An 18,239-nucleotide genomic window follows, 5' to 3' on the forward strand; every position below is an offset into this window, starting at 1 on the left:
AGGAGCCTCCTCAGTGGAAATGGAAGGAATGAGTGGACTCAAATAAACCTCATGCTACCTGCTGGTTGTTCTGTTGTCAGATGTTCCATGGCAATTTTTGTAGCTTTTCAGTGTTTAGAGCATTGAACTCTTGGATGTCATTGTTAAAATGAAACCAAAATCACTTTCTACGGAAAACCTTCTTCAGGCCCACAGACGAGTGCTGGGCGTACTTTCAAGCTGGTGGCAGCCGTCTGTTCAGGCACAATCCTGCTGGGCTCAATGGTTTTGATAGGATTGTGCCAACCTTGCCATCTTAGGGGCAACTGAAGCATAGAGAGCCATCTAGAATGGTGCTGTTTCTAGAACATTCCAAGAGGTCATCTCAAACTCTGCTGCTTAAAGCTTTTAGGAGTTCTAAGGGTAGAGGGAGGCCACAAAAGCCCAGGATCTACACCCTAAAAATTGTGCCATGATGTCATCTTCCTATTGAGGGGGTTTCCTCAGGGGCCAGACCTCGGGAGCTCGTCCCTATGGTAACTGAAAGGATGTGGTTGGTGACCTGGTCATTATCTTGTACAGAGTCCTCCCGTGGGAGAAATGGCTCTTCCGTCCGAGAGTTAGGACTACAGGAATAGCTGTGCTTCCCCAGGTCCCTGCGCTCATTTTTACCTGTGGACACAGTACAGTCATCCTGTGGCTAGGCTTTGTTCTCTCTTGCCCGTGAGGAAGTTCAGAGCTGGCCCTACTCTGTCAGGATGTAGGACTTGGTAGTGGCATTTCACAAGCTATGTACCTTCCTGTATCTTAATGTACTTCCCCTCACCAGGGTTTTCTCTTTAGCTTGGTGACTGCGTATTCTATCCTAGGATATACTGTAGATTACCTACAAATTTCTATTATGAAATATTTAAACATTTTCAGTTCCATTCTTTTAAATAATAATGTGATAAAAGTCTTTTACAGAGGTTAGTGTGAGCAAATGATTATAGCCTTAGTCTCATAACCATTTGGAGGATAGGAAGTAGCAGTTACTGACTACTCTATACCTATGTACATTTCTATGTACATTTCCCCATTCCTTTCTTACTGCATGTGATCTGGGCACATCTGCTTTTTTGGAGTAATATTCCAGAAGAAGATAAGTAGCAGGATGGGGCAGGGAGAAGGCTGAGTAAGGGTGTGCTATCATAAAATCTAGCCTTGGTCTGATTTATACAGTAGAAAGCAGTGGTGTATGTGTGAGGGGGGTGGAGGGGGCAGGACCGGTGCCCTTGAGTATAAACCACTCAGCAAAATTGTCCCCTCTTGTGTCAGGGAGGCATTATTTCTACCCCTGAGTCATCACTGACCACTGTGGGAGGGGTGAGTAGCCTTCCAGGCGTTTTGGACAAGGGTGCTCTTATCTGTCAAGGACAGTGTGCCTAAGGGCCACAGTTATGTCATTAGCCACTGTAGGTGATCGTGGGAACATCAGAACCGTCCTTTTTGTCTATATACCATTGAATCCCAACAACCATTAAAGTATGACCCAGGGAACCCTAGGTTTCGATTTGGCAGAAAGTTGAGAAGGCATCAAGGGCTATGGGATGTGGTGAGCATTAGTATGAGAAAGGTGGCAGGGCACAGAGACACCGCATAGCTGCTGTGGAGGCAGGACCACCTGGAGTGGCAGACAGGCAAGTTGCCCCTCGGCATGGCAGGAGAAGGTACAAGACCAAAAATTCCCCTCCTATGGCTGCAACCTCAGCTGCAAGTGGGGATGTAATGGCATCATTTAGACCAGAGCTAGATTCCAGTGGCGCCCAGGTGCACCCTGCACAGACCTAACAGAACCAACACGGGACCCTACAAGGACTCTAACATGTAAACTAAGAAAAATGTAACTCGAAGCACACAAGGAAAGCATACCTTTTAAAAGATAATTAATTAAAAACGAAAGTAAATTTTATAGAGCGTCTGCCTTTGTTCTTAATGAAATTGAAGGAAAAAAAGTGAGCAGAGCAAGAGATCAGGTAGTGGAACCCACAACTGCGATGAAACGGAATGGACTGAGAGTCAAGCAAAAATACAGGTTGCAGATGGGATAAGGAAATGTTATAATGAAACCAGGAAAGCAATGACAGAATTAAAATATATGTTTTAATCAGGAAAGAGAAGAATTAGCAATATAGGAAATTGATCCTTGTTGGACAGGGCATATTTGAGAAGGCCTCAAGAATTCAGAGAAAGAAAAAAGGAAGGATGACCCTGAAGACTATAGATAAGAAAGGTAGAGACCAGAGAATCAGCAAAGAGAAATGGTTCCAGAATAACTGGGACAAAAGACATGAGCAGACAGCAGAGAGGGATCTCCATTTCTTGTATGGGTGCTGCAAATACCAAGCAAAAATACTGAGAACAGTTTAGTGTCTACACATAGCTGCATGAAACTTTTACTTTTAAGGATATTAAAATGACACTACTAATATCTTACAGAAAACAAACCATTTCTATATAGACTTCTTCTCTGTAACATTAATATCAAAAATTAGAATATGTTCCTGTGAATTAAGAATTCTATACCCAGCCAGCTTGCCCTCCTCTGGTATATGAGAAATCATGAAGTCTGTTAACCCTCCTAGTTTGGACTCCCCCAAAAGCAGCCCCTGACACAGTGGTGTAGGTGCAGGTAGTTTATCTGGAGAGTGATTTTAGGAGGCAGGATGTAGGAATAGTGAGTTTGGACAACAGAGGGATGAAGATAGGACAACATACTTGTTGAGCAGGCTGAGTACCTGGTGAGCAGGTGACCACTGTGGGCACCTCAGGCCCTGCCTGCCCCAGATCCTAGAGAGAGAGAGGCTCTGTGGACACCCCTCAGAATCTTACCCCGAGGAGTGAGGCAGCTGCTGTAGGATTCACCCACCAACGCCCTTCCCTCACCTCTGGAGAAGCCTTCTGAGGGCATTAAGGCCAGCGCTTCCAGCCCTCTCTGCAATGGGCTGCACTCCCCTGGGCAGGGCACCAGTGCAGGAGGAGGGACGGGAAGGCTCTGGCCTGGAAGGGGCCTGGTGCCAGGTGACTCCCTTGGTTGGGTCTAGGGACTGTGAGGGAGGTGCTGGCAGCATCTGCTGCAGTAGCCAAGGAGGTTTTAATAACCATGAAACTATTCCTGAGAGATAGTTACTTACAGACCAAGAGCTCAAGAATATAGAGCTTGTTGAATAAAGCATTCAAGTCAAGTGAACATAGAAGCAAAAGCAAGTTTTATAAATATTTTTAAATAGCACGTTTAAAAAAAATTTTTTATTAAGGTATGATTGATATGCACTCTTATGAAGGTTTCACATGAAAAAACAATGTGGTTACTACATTGATCCATATTATCAAGTTCCCACCCATACCCCAGTGCAGTCACTGTCCATCAGCGTAGTAAGATGCCACAGATTCACTATTTGCCTTCTCTGTGCTACACTGTTTTCCCCGTGATCCCCCACCCCATGTGTACTAAACATAATACCCCTCAATCCCCTTCTCCCTCCTTCCCCACCCACCCTCCCACACCCCTCCCCTTTGGTAACCACTAGTTCTTTCTTGGAGTCTCTGAGTCTGCTGCTTAAATAGCACATTTTTAAATAGTAAAAAAAAGTGATTGCTACAGTAAACACACAATTTAAAGATTAATAAGGAAATAAGCCTGTGATGTTAGTTATGCCATAAAAATTTTAAAAGAAAACTTAATCCCGGAACTAACTCCCCCTGTGTCACACTCCTCGGAATGCGGCTCAGCCTCCTCAGCTGCTCCTGAGGGGCCGTCCTGAGCCGTCCTCCCACCTCCTGGCTTCCCCAGCCTCACTGTCCTCTGTCCCCCACATATCCCTTGAATCCAGTCATGTTACTGAAGCTGCCTCCACCCTGGAGTCCCCAGCCCCCATTTTGTTTAATCAACTGCTCTACCCTCCACTCTCAGCTCAGGTGCCACCTCTGCGGTTGCCTCACCTGGCTGCACAGGTGACGTGTGGTGGATGGACATGCTTCCCGTCCAAAGTCACGAAGCAGCTCAGGGCCCAGGCCTCCAAGGTCCCCAGCCTTCTCTGCCTTCGCACATTAATGAGGCATTAGTTTCTGAGACTGAACATCAAATATCCCAAGGTGGATTTTCCTTCCTCTCTAACACAAATTGCTCTCACAGACTCTCACAGCCCTGTTGGGCTGGTTCTTTCCTTTAAGGAAGGATGCTTCTAAAAATGTGGGGTACCCAGGGATGACCCTCTGCTGACTTTTCTCTTGCCTAAGTAAAGCTAACTTGAAAACATTCTCTAACATAGGATTTAACTTGCTGATGGCTGCCCGGCTGGCGCACAGCGCATGATGTCACATCACAGTCCTGTGGAGCAGGGAGGGGGTCCTGCGGGGTGGGAGTGGGCACTAAGAGAGAGACAGAGGAAGGATGGAGAAAATGCAGTCCAGAGCACCAGCGCCCCACCCAACTCCAGGGTCCCGTTCACACTGGAGCCCAGTGGGTGGCACCTGAGGGTATAGCTGCCCGGAATAGAGAATGAATGTGCCTCCTGAGTTGTACAGCTGTGAGGCCCTTGAGGCGAGATAAAGTCGAGTTCTGATTTCTTGCTGTGTTGCTGCTTAACCAAAAAAGGCTTTGGCTTCTCTTGCTTCTGTGGAACAGGAAGGGGTTTGTTTGTACAGCGGTTATTAGGCCCAGCTGAGTGCCAGGGACTGTGCTAGCCGCTAGGAGATACAAAGGTGGGTAAGATCTAATCCCTGCTCCCAGGGAGTTTACTGCCCAGGATGCCAGCTACCCTGCAGATGTGTGAAAAGTTGCTTCAAAGCACAGATGGGACAAGGTGAAGCAAGTTGTCATGGTAACAGCTGGTCAGATAAAATCCCTAGATGAACATGTAGGGTAGACAGACGGGCCTCTGAAAGTTGGTGTCAGCTAGGTGCCAACATTGCAGAGCTCAGACAGGGTGGAGAGGGTCAGTTTATTGGGTGTCGAAGGAGAGAGCTGGGTAGAAATAGGGGTGACAGGGCAGAGGAGCACACAGGAGGGGGCACAGGAGAGGGCAGACAAGATGGGCCAGAGAGCCAGTGGCATTCCTCATGGCAGGGTGGCCTCAGGACCCTTGAGGAATCCTGACAGCTGCTGTTTTGTGCTGATGCTCCTTGTCAGTCAGGACTCCTGCACTCCTGAAGGCCTCACACGTCCAAGAGAGAACCCCAAAGAAGGGGCTGAGTTCATGAGAACACCTTCACGGGGTTGCCTGTTGGGCATGAGAGCATAAGCTTCATGCCAGGTGCAGGAGAGCTCCAGATGACCCGGGGGTGCCCAGGAGATGCCGCAGTTGGCATGAGGTTGCAGAAGCCTTGCTGGGAGAGTGGAGTGAGTGAGGACGGGCTCCCGGCCCTCTCTTCTCTGCAGCATGAGTGCCCTCTTGCTTTGTGCCTCCCAGATGCTGACCTTGAAGCATGGAATTGAGGGCAATTAGCTTATGTGGGAGGAGCAGGAACCACTGATAGGGAGGTGGGGAAGCCATACAGACAGGTAGAGGCAGCTGATGAAGAGGGTGCTGTAAACCAGGTACCACAGCGAGTGAGGAGCTGCTTCCCCCACAGGCCTCTCGGGTAAACAGTGCAGAACGCAAGCCTAGGGAGCAAGGAGCTGGGGAACATGCACCCTCTCCGGAGGAGCCCAAGGTTAAGGCCTTCCTTTCCCTCATTCTTCTGTCCCATGTGCACCCTCAGCTTGCACTGACAGCTGTGAGGCCCCTGGTGGGCTACCAGCACCCGCCAGAGAAGCCCCTCCAACCTGAACACCACACTCTCCAGGCTAAGAAGCTGGACGTCAGCCTAACAGAACTTTGCCCCGATTCTAGCTCGAGAACTTGCAGTGTACGCCTCACCATTGACAGGGTTGGGACAGGCAGGTGTCCCAGATGGGAGGAGGGGACCAGGTGTGAGACATATGGAGCAGTGGTGACTCTGGGGAAAGGAGCCTCATCCACAGAGGGTAGCCAGCTTCCTGCAGCAGCCAGGTAGGAGTGAGGGCCAGAGCTGCCGGACCTACTTTCCAAGAAAAGCCAGCGACCCACATTTTTATGTGAAATCTCATGACTTTGGCAGCTAATTAAAATGTTTTCTGGACATTTGTGTGGGCCAAACAAAACATGTCCACTGGACGTATCCAGCCTGTAGGCCACAAATTTATGACCTCCAGCTTAGCTGTTTCTCATACATTTTGGTCCCATCCGCTTGCCTGCCTGTTTGCCATAGGGTCTGTTTCTAGTAAAACCTAGTCAGTCTGCAGACTGGACTGCATTTCACATGCATCCCTGGACAGCCAATCAGCCAGCCAGAGAGTCTGGAGTTGGGGGGCTTCAGGTGCTTGTGCATGTTGGGGGCAGCAGGGGATTGGAGAGGGTCAACCCAAATGTAGTATCTGTGGAATTTGTAAAGTTAATGATGTTTTGAAAACTTTGCAGGCTGGAATATTTGTACTTTGCAGTGATTACAAGAAGCAGCTAAGCCAGAGATAGTATTTTAGAAGCCCTTAGAAGTGAAAGAACGAACAGCCGAGCTGGAGTAAAGGGCAGGAGGCTCTGGCTGCCATCACATGCGGTGGTGACCCTCCAGCAGTTTGTTGCAATCAGTGTAACCTAGGGCCAAGGGTCTTTTCCCTGCACCTCAGTCTCTCTCTATATATAAAATGAGATGTGCTGAGGATCAAACAAAGCCTGTACAAACTACTTGTACACGGTGCACCCCCACCATGGGAACCTGTCTCCCCACCATGCACAAGCTCGTACTTTGTGGTTCATTCATTCCCTCAGAAGGTACATTTTGATCACCTGCTTCTCTCCAAGATTAAAGGCTGAGGGGGAGGAGGGGAAAATGCCAGAATATAAGACAGGGCATCTAAGTCAGAGGGTGTCTACTCTTCCTTTAAAAGGGAAGACTCGTGGTCTGAACAAAGGGATTGCATGAGCACGTGTGTGCACACCTGTGTGCATGTGTACACCTCCATGCTGTCAAAAAATAGTGTTAAACTATACATATTTTTGTGTTTGTCTTTATTTAAAAAAGTAAAATTACATGAAAAATCACATATACTTTATTTAGTAAGTATATGTCAAATAAATGCTTGTGTAGCTCTAGGAGTTGACTGCCATGGTGTCCTGCTCTTCTGTCCCTCATCTGGCTAATAGCAGCCCTGAGTGGGAGGCCACCCTTACACGTGTCTAGTCATTAGGATGAAGATGAACTTGCTGCTTGCCCTGAGGCTGGGTATCAATACTCAGAAAAGAATGAGTCTCTTTCCTGTTCTAAGTCCCATGCCCCACGTTCCCTGATGACTTTACTGCATGCCATCAGGGAAAGCTCACCTGGCCCCATGCCCAGGTGAGGCTCAAGAATGCAGCAGGCTCCCTCTCTCACATCGTTGGTCCTCCCTGCCCCACTGTCAGAGGCAAACTGCACATTCCCTAGAGCCCCTCGGTGTGTCTGACTATTTTGGGCAGCCCTGACCCTCTTCCTCGAGGGGACTGGAGTGGGTGGTGGGGCTCAGTTTTACCGTTCCTCACCTGGATTACCTTAGCTTTTGCATCTGAGTGGCTGGCCCTGTAGTCAGAGGTCCTAAGCCAGAATGAAACTGAGAGCAGCCCCTGGGTGGCCATCTGCCGGGAGGAAGAGGCGGAGGACCCAGGTGTCCGTTTCACATCACAACGTGGCCTCAGTGCTTCATGGCCAGGCTCAGTTTTCACGTATATGAAAAGCTTCATTTGTGTATTCACTGTGTTGGGAAGGAAGGCTGCGCTTTGCTTTAGAAATGTCAACAGAGCTGCAGCTACAACAAGGATCAATTAAGAAGGACGTTTCCCAGAGCTGCAGGATTTGGGCAGATCTGCAGGGTGGTTAGAAACATGTGGAACCCTTGGATTGTTTTTCTAGCAAACTGTGAAATAGCAATTTAATAATTTCCTCTTTTAAGGGGAAAGAGGAGTCTTGGGTTTTAAATCTTTTTCATAAAGCCCCACAACACCTCTTAAAAAGCCAACCATGAAAATGGACTGCTTATGCTAAGGCGAACATAAGGAAAATGAGAAGATGGAGAACGTAGGCATCTTGGGCTGGCTTTCCCTGACACAGACCCTGAGGTGAGGCTTTGTGGTACATGGTCTGTGAAGGGAGACTTGCAGGCTGCAGGGGAAGCAGGCAGGGGGGCTGGGGCATGCTCCCAAGGGTGCCCCTGCCTGGTCTTGCAAGGCCCTCCAAAGTGCAACATGTCCCATCTCAGGGCCAGGAAGCTCCCATAAGCACCAGCCCCTGGTTAAGGGCCACCTAAGAGGAATTAGAGTCCCAGGCACTTTCCACCCTCTGAGGGTGAGGCGTGGACAGAGGGTCTCCAGGAGCCTGAAGGCAGTTCTCAGAAGAAGACCCACAGGCACCAGCTCCTGGAAGCAGATGCGGACCGGAGGCAGAGGGCGGGCACAGGAGGGGGGTCTGGAGATCTGAGTGGAAGGCCAGAGGTGTTTGTACAGTAGGATTACCATCTACTGGTGCTTTTTGTTTCCTGAAGGGCATATACCAGCACACTGACAAGGATCTTAGAGCTTTTGAGGCATTTGTGTGATATTCTAGGTGTCAACTGCACCACAGGGTATCTCTGGCAACACTGAATTAAGGAATTGGTGAAAGTAGATGCCCTTGGAATTGAGCAGAGAGGGTGTGTGCCTCAGCGACGGCCCACGACAGTCCCTTCCCAGAGCTGTCACTTCAGCCCCTTGAGACCAGACCCACAAGCAGCCCCCGCTCCCTGGTGGCCACCCGTGTTGCTGTTGCCCAGGCACCTGAGTATAACCGGCCAGCCTGTGCTTTTCTTCCAGGCAAGCAGAGTAAGCAACTGATTTTAAAAATCACTTAGGAATGTGCTTGGCTGCATGTAACTGAAAGGCAGACTTTCACCGGCTGATCCTCATGAGATTTTGATTTTTGCTGTGTAATAACAAACTTAGAAGTGGACATTCCAGAACTGGTGAGCAACTGCATGATGCCACCAGGACCCCCGGGCCTCCTGTCTTCCCACTCAGCCTTTCTTCATACATGTTGCTTCTGGGTTTCCACTCGTTACACTGCAACTGCATCAAGGCAGTAAGGAGGAGGAAGGTACTAAGCCTGCCCCCTTTTAAAGAGCTGACCTGAAGCCCCACTTAGCATTTTCTGTGTCTATCGCACTGGTCAGAGCCATGTCACATTGGGTACCCCGAGTTGCAAGGGAGGCTGGAGATGGCGTTTTCTTAACTGGTCACATCACCAGCCCAGAGATAGTCCAGTTCAGTTTGTGAGGAGAAAGGGAAATGTGGCCGGGCAGGAGGCCACTGAAGAGACCTGGGGCTGGTCGTTTGCACATGTGTGTCTCTGACATAAAGCAAGAAAGAGGAGGCAGAAAACGAGTCCCAGACAAGAAGCAAATGACAGCACAACAGCTGTGGTGCTCTCCTTTAGCTGGAGTTCTCTCAGGCTGTGCGTCACTGCATGTAGGATGTTTTAAGTCATCCTCAGGAACACCTGGTGTGGCTGCCATGAGATGTGGCAGAGCACCTGGAGGGAACTGCAGGTGATGTGACCCAGGTCATCTTATCAAGCAGTGCCCAGTGAGTCTCCTGCTGTAGAGGTCAGAGTCTAATCAAGTATAGGGTGATCTTGACTTGTCCATCTTATCTGTCTTCCTCAACATACCCATTTCTTATTTTCACAAGCTGATGTTATCACTGCAGTGGCTTCAAGGTATCTGGGTGTGGGGCCTCTGGCAAAGGTGCCCTGCCCACCCTATATCCCCACTGGTCTGTGCAGGAAGGGCAGAGAGGCTGCCACGCTACTAAGTGGCTGAGCTGGCACTAACATATCCCCTGGCCCAGCTCTCATCGTCTTATCACCAGGAAACCTCTCAGATGGTGGCCAAGAATCTGGCTGGCTGGCTGAAGAGATGGGTCTCTGCCTCTGTGGCTAGAGGTTATCTTCTCCCTAGTGTTAAATTTTACAATGGCAGCCATCTGGAGGCTCACCGGGCAGGAAGCAATGAGGTAAGCTCTTCCATAAGGGAAAAAGAAGCTAACTGGTGTATGCTGGAGGAAAAGAAAATGGTAAAACCAGGGAGAGATCTTGAGGGAACATCTCAAGACAGCTTAGAGTACTCAGGGGGTCCCTTCCTGCATGTGAGAAAGTCACATGGAGCCTTGAGCTTAGCTTCTCTGGACTGAGACTAAGATAAAGAGAATGTGTCTGGACACATAAAAGGGAAAAGCTTCCCTGGGCCAAAGGGTAGACTGCCTTGTGACTCGCTGTGCTCCTAACAGGTAATGCACAAGACATAACTCCCACCTGGCTGCATCCATGGGCATCTCTCAGTCTTTCTGAACCCATCAGCAACTATTAGCAGTTAATTATTCCCTTCTTTGTTTTGTTTTTAGTCTTTAATAGTATGTTCTTTATTAAGGTGTAATTTACATAGACTAAAACACACATTTCTTAAGTGTACAGATCGTTTTACATACATGTGCCCATCTAGCCACCACCCACATCAAGAATGAGAACATTTGCAGCTGTACAGAAGGATGTCCAGTGTGAGATCCTAATTCCTCTGAACCTGCTGCATTTGCAGGAGAGAGCACATATCCCCTGGTTCCCTCTCTCTCACTCCCCATGTCCACCACAAATGGCCTGTACTCTGTGGCTGAATCCATGGAATATACCCATTAATCAGCCACTTTTCACCATCGCCACTGGGAAGGAAGCTCCATGTGGTGTGGGATGGCTTTTTTTTTTTTTTTGGTATCATTAATGTACAGTTACATGAGCATCATTGTAGTTACTAGATTCCCCCTATTATCAAGTCCCCCCCACATATCCCATTATAGTTGCTGTCCATCAGTGTAGTAAGATGCTATAGAATCACTGTCTTCTCTGTGCTATACTTCTTTCCCCCTGCCCCCCCACCCTACGTTATGTGTGCTAATTGTAATTCCCCTTATTCCCCTTATCTCTCCCACCCATCCTCCCCAGTCCCTTTCCCTTTGGTAACTGTTAGTCCATTCTTGGGTTCTGTGATTCTGCTGCTGTTTTGCTCCTTCATGTTTTGCTTTGTTCTTATACTCCACAGGTTAGTGAAATCATTTGATACTTGTCTTTCTCCGCCTGGCTTATTTCACTGAGCATAATACCCTCTAACTCCATCCATGTTCTTGCAAATGGTAGAATTTGTTTTATTCTTATGACTGAATAATATTCCATTGTGTATATGTACCACATCTTCTTTATCCATTCATCTACTGATAGACACTTAGGTTGCTTCCATTTCTTGGCTACTGTAAATAGTGCTGTGATAAACATAGGGGTGCATATGTCTTCTTCAAACTGGGCTCCTGCATTCTTAGGGTAAATTCCTAGGAGTGGAATTCCTGGGTCAAATGGTATTTTTATTTTTAGTTTTTTGAGGAACCTCCATACTGCTTTTCACAATGGTTGAACTAATTCACATTCCCACTAGCAGTGTAGGAGGGTTCCCCTTTCTCCACATCCTCACCAGCATTTGTTATTGTTTGTCTTTTGGATGTTGGCCATCCTAACTGGTGTGAGGTGATATCTCACTGTGGTTTTAATTTGCATTTCTCTGATGATTAGTGATGTGGAGCATCTTTTCATGTGCCTGTTGGCCATCTGAATTTCTTCTTTGGAGAAGTGTCTGTTCAGATCTTCTGTCCATTTTTTAATTGGATTATTTGCTTTTTGTTTGTTGAGTTGCTTATTTTTTGGATGTCAACCCTTATCGGATCTGTCATTTATGAATATATTCTCCCATACTGTAAGATGTCTTTTTGTTCTACTGATGGTATCCTTTGCTGTACAGAAGCTTTTTAGTTTGATATAGTCCCACTTGTTCATTTTTGCTTTTGTTTCCCTTGCCCATGGAGATATATTCATGAAGAAGTTGTTCATGTTTATATTCAAGAGAGTTTTGCCTATGTTTTCTTCTAAGAGTTTTATGGTTTCATGACTTAACATTCAGGTCTTTGATCCATTTCAAGTTTACTTTTGTGTATGGGGTTAGACAGTAATCCAGTTTCATTCTCTTACATGTAGCTATCCAGTTTTGCCAACACAAGCTGTTAAAGAGGCTGTCGTTTCCCTATTGTATATCCATGGCTCCTTTATTGTATATTAATTGACCATATATGGTTGGGTTAATATCTGGGCTCTCTAGTCTGTTCCATTGATCTGTGGGTCTGTTCTTCTGCCAGTACCAAATTGTCTTGATTACTGTGGCTTTGTAGTAGAGTTTGAAGTTGGGAAGTGAGATCCCCCCTGCTTTATTCTTCCTTCTCAGGATTGCTTTGGCTATGCGGGGTCTTTTGTGGTTCCATATGAATTTTAGAACTATTTATTCCAGTTCATTGAAGAATGCTGTTGGTATTTTGATAGGTAGGCATTGCATTGAATCTGTAGATTGCTTTAGACAAGATGGCCATTTTGACAATATTAATTCTTCCTAGCCAAGAGCATGGGATGAATTTCCATTTATTAGTGTCCTCTTTAATTTCTCTTAAGAGTGTCTTGTAGTTTTCAGGGTAGGGATGGCTCTTTATTCACTTATTCACCCCTGACACCCAGAGCAGAGCCTGGGATGTAGTTGGATCTCAAATGAATGGGTCGTGGATGGACATAGAGATGGATGAAGGATAGTTCTATCATCCTGTGTACTTCAGGATTACTCTGTGAGTTATTAAATTTTATACTGTGCACTAGTGTTTAAGTGCTGAGTGCTCTTTTTAAACAGCATATTGGGTGGGAGAGGTATGTATGCTAATTCCTTATCTCTCTGGAAAGGCAAACCGCCCCTAATCAGAGAAATAGAGAAATGCTCCCCAACCTGGCAGTAAGTCTTGCTGTGTAGAGCGTGACTACAGTCCTTTGGTGCTGACATTTGTCACTGAGAACAGCTTTATGCCCATGCCCAGGGTAGCCCTTTGTAGGGGGTTCTGTAGCAGCCCTAGGCTGCAGGCCCTTGCTAAGGCTAGGAATGTGAGCTGCAGTCCCACAGCTTGAAAATCATCTGCTGTAGGTTCCTTAGAAGAACAAAAGTAACACCGTGTCTCAGTTAAGTTTCCCCAGGAGTAAACCCTGGGACAAGAATGCAAATTCAAATGCAGGTAGTTCGGGAGGTGATGGTGGGCGTACAGAAGTGAGAGAGCAGAAGGCACTGGAAAAGGGCCATCAAGCCAGGCACTGTGTTGCCACTGGAACTGTGGGGGTGTAGATCTGGCCCTCAGAGTTATGGCCCCAAGGAGTGGGGGCTGCGTCTTTCTCCACCACCTCCAAACAGTGGTTGGCGGAGGGCTGCTCCAGGGTCATGTGTATGCTAGCATCCTGGTGCCTTGTGCAGGGGCCACAGAGGCTTTGTCCCTGGAGGAAGGCCACAGTGGGAAAATGCCGCTGCCACGGCTAGAGAGACAGGGCCAGAATCTGGACGGACAGGATTTGTTCTGCCCCACCCCACACCAGAACCCGCAGGCAGGACTGGCTCTCACTCAGCAGTCACTGCCACATTTCTTCCTTTTGCTTTTGCTTGTTTCTGGTCCTCACTAAGAGGGAAGAATTTGGAGCATCAGCCCATAGGCTATAGGATTTAAGGAGATAGAAAAATACAGGCCTCAAACTGCCCCAGCCATTGTGCTGCTGCGGCCTCACATTGGTGGACACGATGAGGCCACGTCTGCTTCCAAGAGTCCCGGAGTCTACAGAACAGGTAATGTGGCCTCACCTGCACACAGCCAGCAGAGGTATGGCTTCAGAGCCCAGTTGGGAGTGAGATGGTGACTTATTCAGTGCCTGGGGGTCCTATTTTTAGCAGAGATGGCCATCATGTGTGAGTCAGCCACCAGGGCGCATGTGCGAGGGCACGGACCTCCTGGGAAGTGGGGGGTAGCAGCAGTCATTGTGATCAACAGCCTGTTTTAGAAATGAGGAAACCCTGGCCCCCAAAGGGCAGCCGGCCCTGGGATGATGCCATGCTGTGTGGCTGGGGCTGGCACCTGTTTGCCCGGAGCGAGCCTGTGTGTTGTCCACTCTGCACATGCTTCTCCCTGATGAAGGTTCACCTTTGCCCCTGGGCGGTGTCCAAACCAGGGCCAGCCCCTCACAGGTCCCTGCAGTAGCAAGGTGGCTAACGCCATGCATGGGTGCAGCCTCCCCCAAGAGTTGTTTGCCTCCAGGAGAGTTGCTGGCAGGCCTTTCCGGGTCCAGGCCTTTGAACAGAGCACACTCTTCTGTGGTGCTGACTCACCCCAACGGGCAAAATGCAGCTCTAAAGGTTTCCCAGGTGGGGGAAGAAAACTGGGGATGCCCGTGTCTGCCCCAGTATGTCCTTTGCCTTTTTGCTTTATTTGTGACAATTTGCCCAACAGAAGTCTTATGTAGTCAGGTTTGTCTGTCTTTTTCTCTGTGCAGTTTCTGACTTTGGTGTTGGCTTAGAAATTCCTCCCATGTGCAGCTCTCTACCCAAACTGTGTCAGTACTTCATCATTTCATTTTTTATTTACATTAACATTTTTAATCCGTCTTTGGTGGAATTTACTTTGGTGTAAGCAGAAAAATGTAGAGACCCAGCTTTATCTTTTCCAGAGTCAAACATGTCTGGAAGATGTGTGAAACAGTCCCTTGCCCACCAGCGCCACTGCAGACTGTGGACTCGAAGTTACCACCTTTGCATCCTGCCTTCCCATTTTACATCGGGGTCCCTCTCTGGACTTCTCTGCTCTGCCCCTGATCTGTCTACATGTCATCCACGCCACTATCATTGCTGATGCTTATAGGACAGTTAGTATCCAGAAGAAGAAATTTCTCCCTTAGCGCTCAACTTTTCCAGCTTTTTCTGCCTGGTGTCACATTCTTTCAAATAAGGCACTTTTTTAAGTTCAACAAAATCCCATTGCAACACTATTCAAATTATTTTAAGTATGTACTTTAATTTTGGGAGAATCTATACACTTTTCAGTTTTCAGGTTTCTCATCTAAGAATGTGCTCGGTCTCTCTGAAAACTCCTCTGCTCTGCTTCTCAGAAGCATGTGGTCATTTTCTCCACTTCCCTCCAGCTCATTCTTGTTACTCCTGGACATTTGCTGTTGTTAATGGGGACCTTGTCCATTATATTGTGTAGTTGGCTGTTACACCACACATATGAAAGAAATGCTTTACGTGTGGTGTTAGTTGAACTGGTCACTTTACTGAACTTAGTTTTTCAGTCTCACTAACGTAGGCTTTTTTTTTTTTTACATAGAAATCATATCACCTGCAAATAGTGGTTTTTAGGCCACCTTTCTAAGATTAAAAGCTCACTTCTTCTCGAGTAACACTGTGTCTCCGCTTCAAGGTGTTGTTGACAGTGGTGGGCCCAGTGGACATCCACTTTAATGGGGCATGATGGTGGTGGTAGACCTGAGCTCTCTATTTTATTCATCACATTGAGGAAGTGCATTAATAAAGATGGATGCTGACATCTTGTCAAATGTGCTTTCAGTCTGTGTAAGATCCAGATTTGAAGAGCTTCTATGCGTGAAAAGGACTGGTCAGTTTCAGGTATTATGTCTAATATCAAATTCATTTATTTTGAAACAACTACTGTTGTACAAATACATAATACATAACTTGTGCATTAAAAACTTGAATTTAAGGGGTTTAGGTTGAACCATGTGAAACTGATACTATTGTAGGTCAAAGACAGCTACGGATTGGCAATTTCATATGGTTCAGCCTAAAAGATGTTCCTATTTAGCTTTGAGCACAAGCTAAATCAATTGAATTTTTCCATATATCTCAGACTCTCTCAAATGCTTTCAGTACCTTCAAAAGCAAACTCATGATTCACCAATCAATAGGCTAACACTAAAAACCAATTGCACAAGTGCTGCTATCAGAAACTTAAATTTCCTTATTATCTCTAGTCTGATTCTAGTTTTGACTGGGTTTTTCCCAGGAGCTACACCTGTCCTGACTTCCCCAGGAGACTTAGCGTTGCCTTCCCAAGCATGAGGCTCGGCCCCAAGACGTGGGGATCCTGTTGTAGTCCACTCTCCAGTTAGCCCACATAGCCAACCATGTTGGTGTCCCACCATGGTCCCTTCCAGTCCCTTCCTGCCATCTTTCCACTCTGCCTGCGCACACACCCCACTTTGGTTTGCTCTTCTTTAAACTCCCAGCACCTGTGACTCTTTTTTGGCGGACTGACCTCAGGCTACTGCAGCTGCTTTAGCCACAAGTGCCCCAGCGCAAGCAACCTGTGACCAGGGACTGTCTGAGGCAGATGTGTGAAAGCCCAGCACCTGGGTCAGGACAGCTATGAGGTGTGACACACTCCACAGCTCCCCTGTGGGGTCAGCTGAGGCCACCTTCTGCAGGACTTCACCTGATTTCCTCCCTGACCCCCACCACCTCACTGGTCATTCTGGGAGCATGATTTTTATGCCTTCTTTGATCATGAATCCTCATCTCAGGGTCTGCTTCTGGGTACTCCAACCTAAAAGAGCTTCCTTTATAAGTAGCTTCTGTTCATTATAGTACAGACTTCCCAAATTACTAATCTGCTTTGATTTTTTATGTGAGTGACCACAATCTTTCCCCTCAAGTGATCCTGTTTGGAGTAGTATCTTATCTTTGTAACAGGGCGTGATATAAATCTACTTCATGAGTAATTGTTCTGAGTGATTATTTGTTCTGAATGAGGTCCAATCCAGTCACATCTAAAGTTTTCCATCAATTTGGGTCACTGAAATAACTTTTCTTCATTAACTATTCTTAAAATATTACCATATTAATCTATCCATACTCTCTTTTTGACCTTTTAATACTATCAATTTACACTTTAAAAGTACCAACCTCTGCTTAGCCATTGTGTAACATCCTTTTGATACATTGCTGGTTTCAATTTGCTAGTATTTTATTTAGTGTTGCCTCTATCCTCATAAACAAGATTTGTTTGTAATTTTCTTTGTTGTGTGGTCTTTGGCACGTTAGTGTCAGGCCTTTGCTGGTGTTTGCAAAAATAAGTGGTATGCTTGCAATCTTTCTCTGTGCTCCAGAAGCTTCCATGGATGGTCTCAGCTGCCGACAGCAGGAGCTAACCCTAATTGTGCATGGTACTTAACTTTTATTAATGCATTTAACCCTCACAGCAGCTCAGTGAGGTATGTCCCATTATGATCTCAGTTTTCCTGACAAGGAAACCCAGGCTTAGCAAGGTTATGGAAGAGCCACAGCTGGTAGGTGGTGGGATGGGATTCAAGGCAGACAGGCTGACTCCAGTGGGCTCTAACGCATCTCCTTTGCATAAAGAGGCTCACTGACACATCTGATGCAGTATGCTGCCTGCCCACGTGGCTTTGTGTCTGTTACCCTCCGGAGTGCCAGGTGCTTCATGAATTAGATCTTTCTCATTACATCATCCCCAGTTTTTTGTGCAGGAGGTAATAGGCACGGAAGGACTGATGGCTTTTCAGGGACAGCTGCAGTTTGTCTGCACAAGGCTCTCCTCAGTCCCTGTGGACGCTGGCACACAGACACAGCCCCCAGCAGTCCCTCCTGGGCTAAACTCTCCTGTGGTGCCTGCGTGTCTCTGTGCTGGATCCTGGGAAGCTGGCAGCAGCCTCACCCTTGGGTTTTCCTCTCCGGAATTAACTTGTCCCCAAGTGAACTCAAAAGGAAGATCACACACCAGAGCTCTGCCCTTAAATGGGGCTGGGAGGATGGAAAGAGCAACAGCCCTCTCTCTTTTTACATGTGCCTGCTGTGCATCGATAGTCAGAAGAGGACAGGGTGGTGGCTTTGTGCTATTGCCCTGTGGGCCTGAAGTTCTTGTGGACACCAAGGCATCGGCAGGTTATTAAATAACTGATTGCATCATGTACCAGCCAGAACCCTGTTATAGTTCTAGTTCCTGGTGTGCGGGTAAGATGGGAGGAGCTGGGTTGTAGAGGAAACTGTGATTTTCATGGGAGAAAAACCCTTATTTTTGTTTAGCTTTCCTCTAACCAAGTCAAAGGCAAGTTTTTCCAACAGGACTGGATGAATAGCATAGAGCCCCTGTTTATGCAATTTAGAACTAGGCCTAAAGGTCTAAAGGAATTAATTCTTCTAAAGTACCAGGCTCACAAATGGGAAAGTGGATGCTTAGTGGATGCTTAGCATGGCATCAGTGGCAGCTGGCTTCATCATGAAT

General features: G+C 47.2%; 1 protein-coding gene across 3 annotated transcripts in view; it reads left to right on the top strand.

The window, feature by feature from the left end:
- The window catches only part of ITGA9 (integrin subunit alpha 9), a 355,701-nt gene that overhangs the window by 204,529 nt on the left and 132,933 nt on the right, over window positions 1-18,239 (top strand). The gene's annotated exons all lie outside the window — the stretch shown is intronic.

This window comes from Manis javanica, chromosome 15 (assembly GCF_040802235.1).
Source record: "Manis javanica isolate MJ-LG chromosome 15, MJ_LKY, whole genome shotgun sequence".
Classification (NCBI taxonomy): Eukaryota; Metazoa; Chordata; class Mammalia; order Pholidota; family Manidae; genus Manis; species Manis javanica.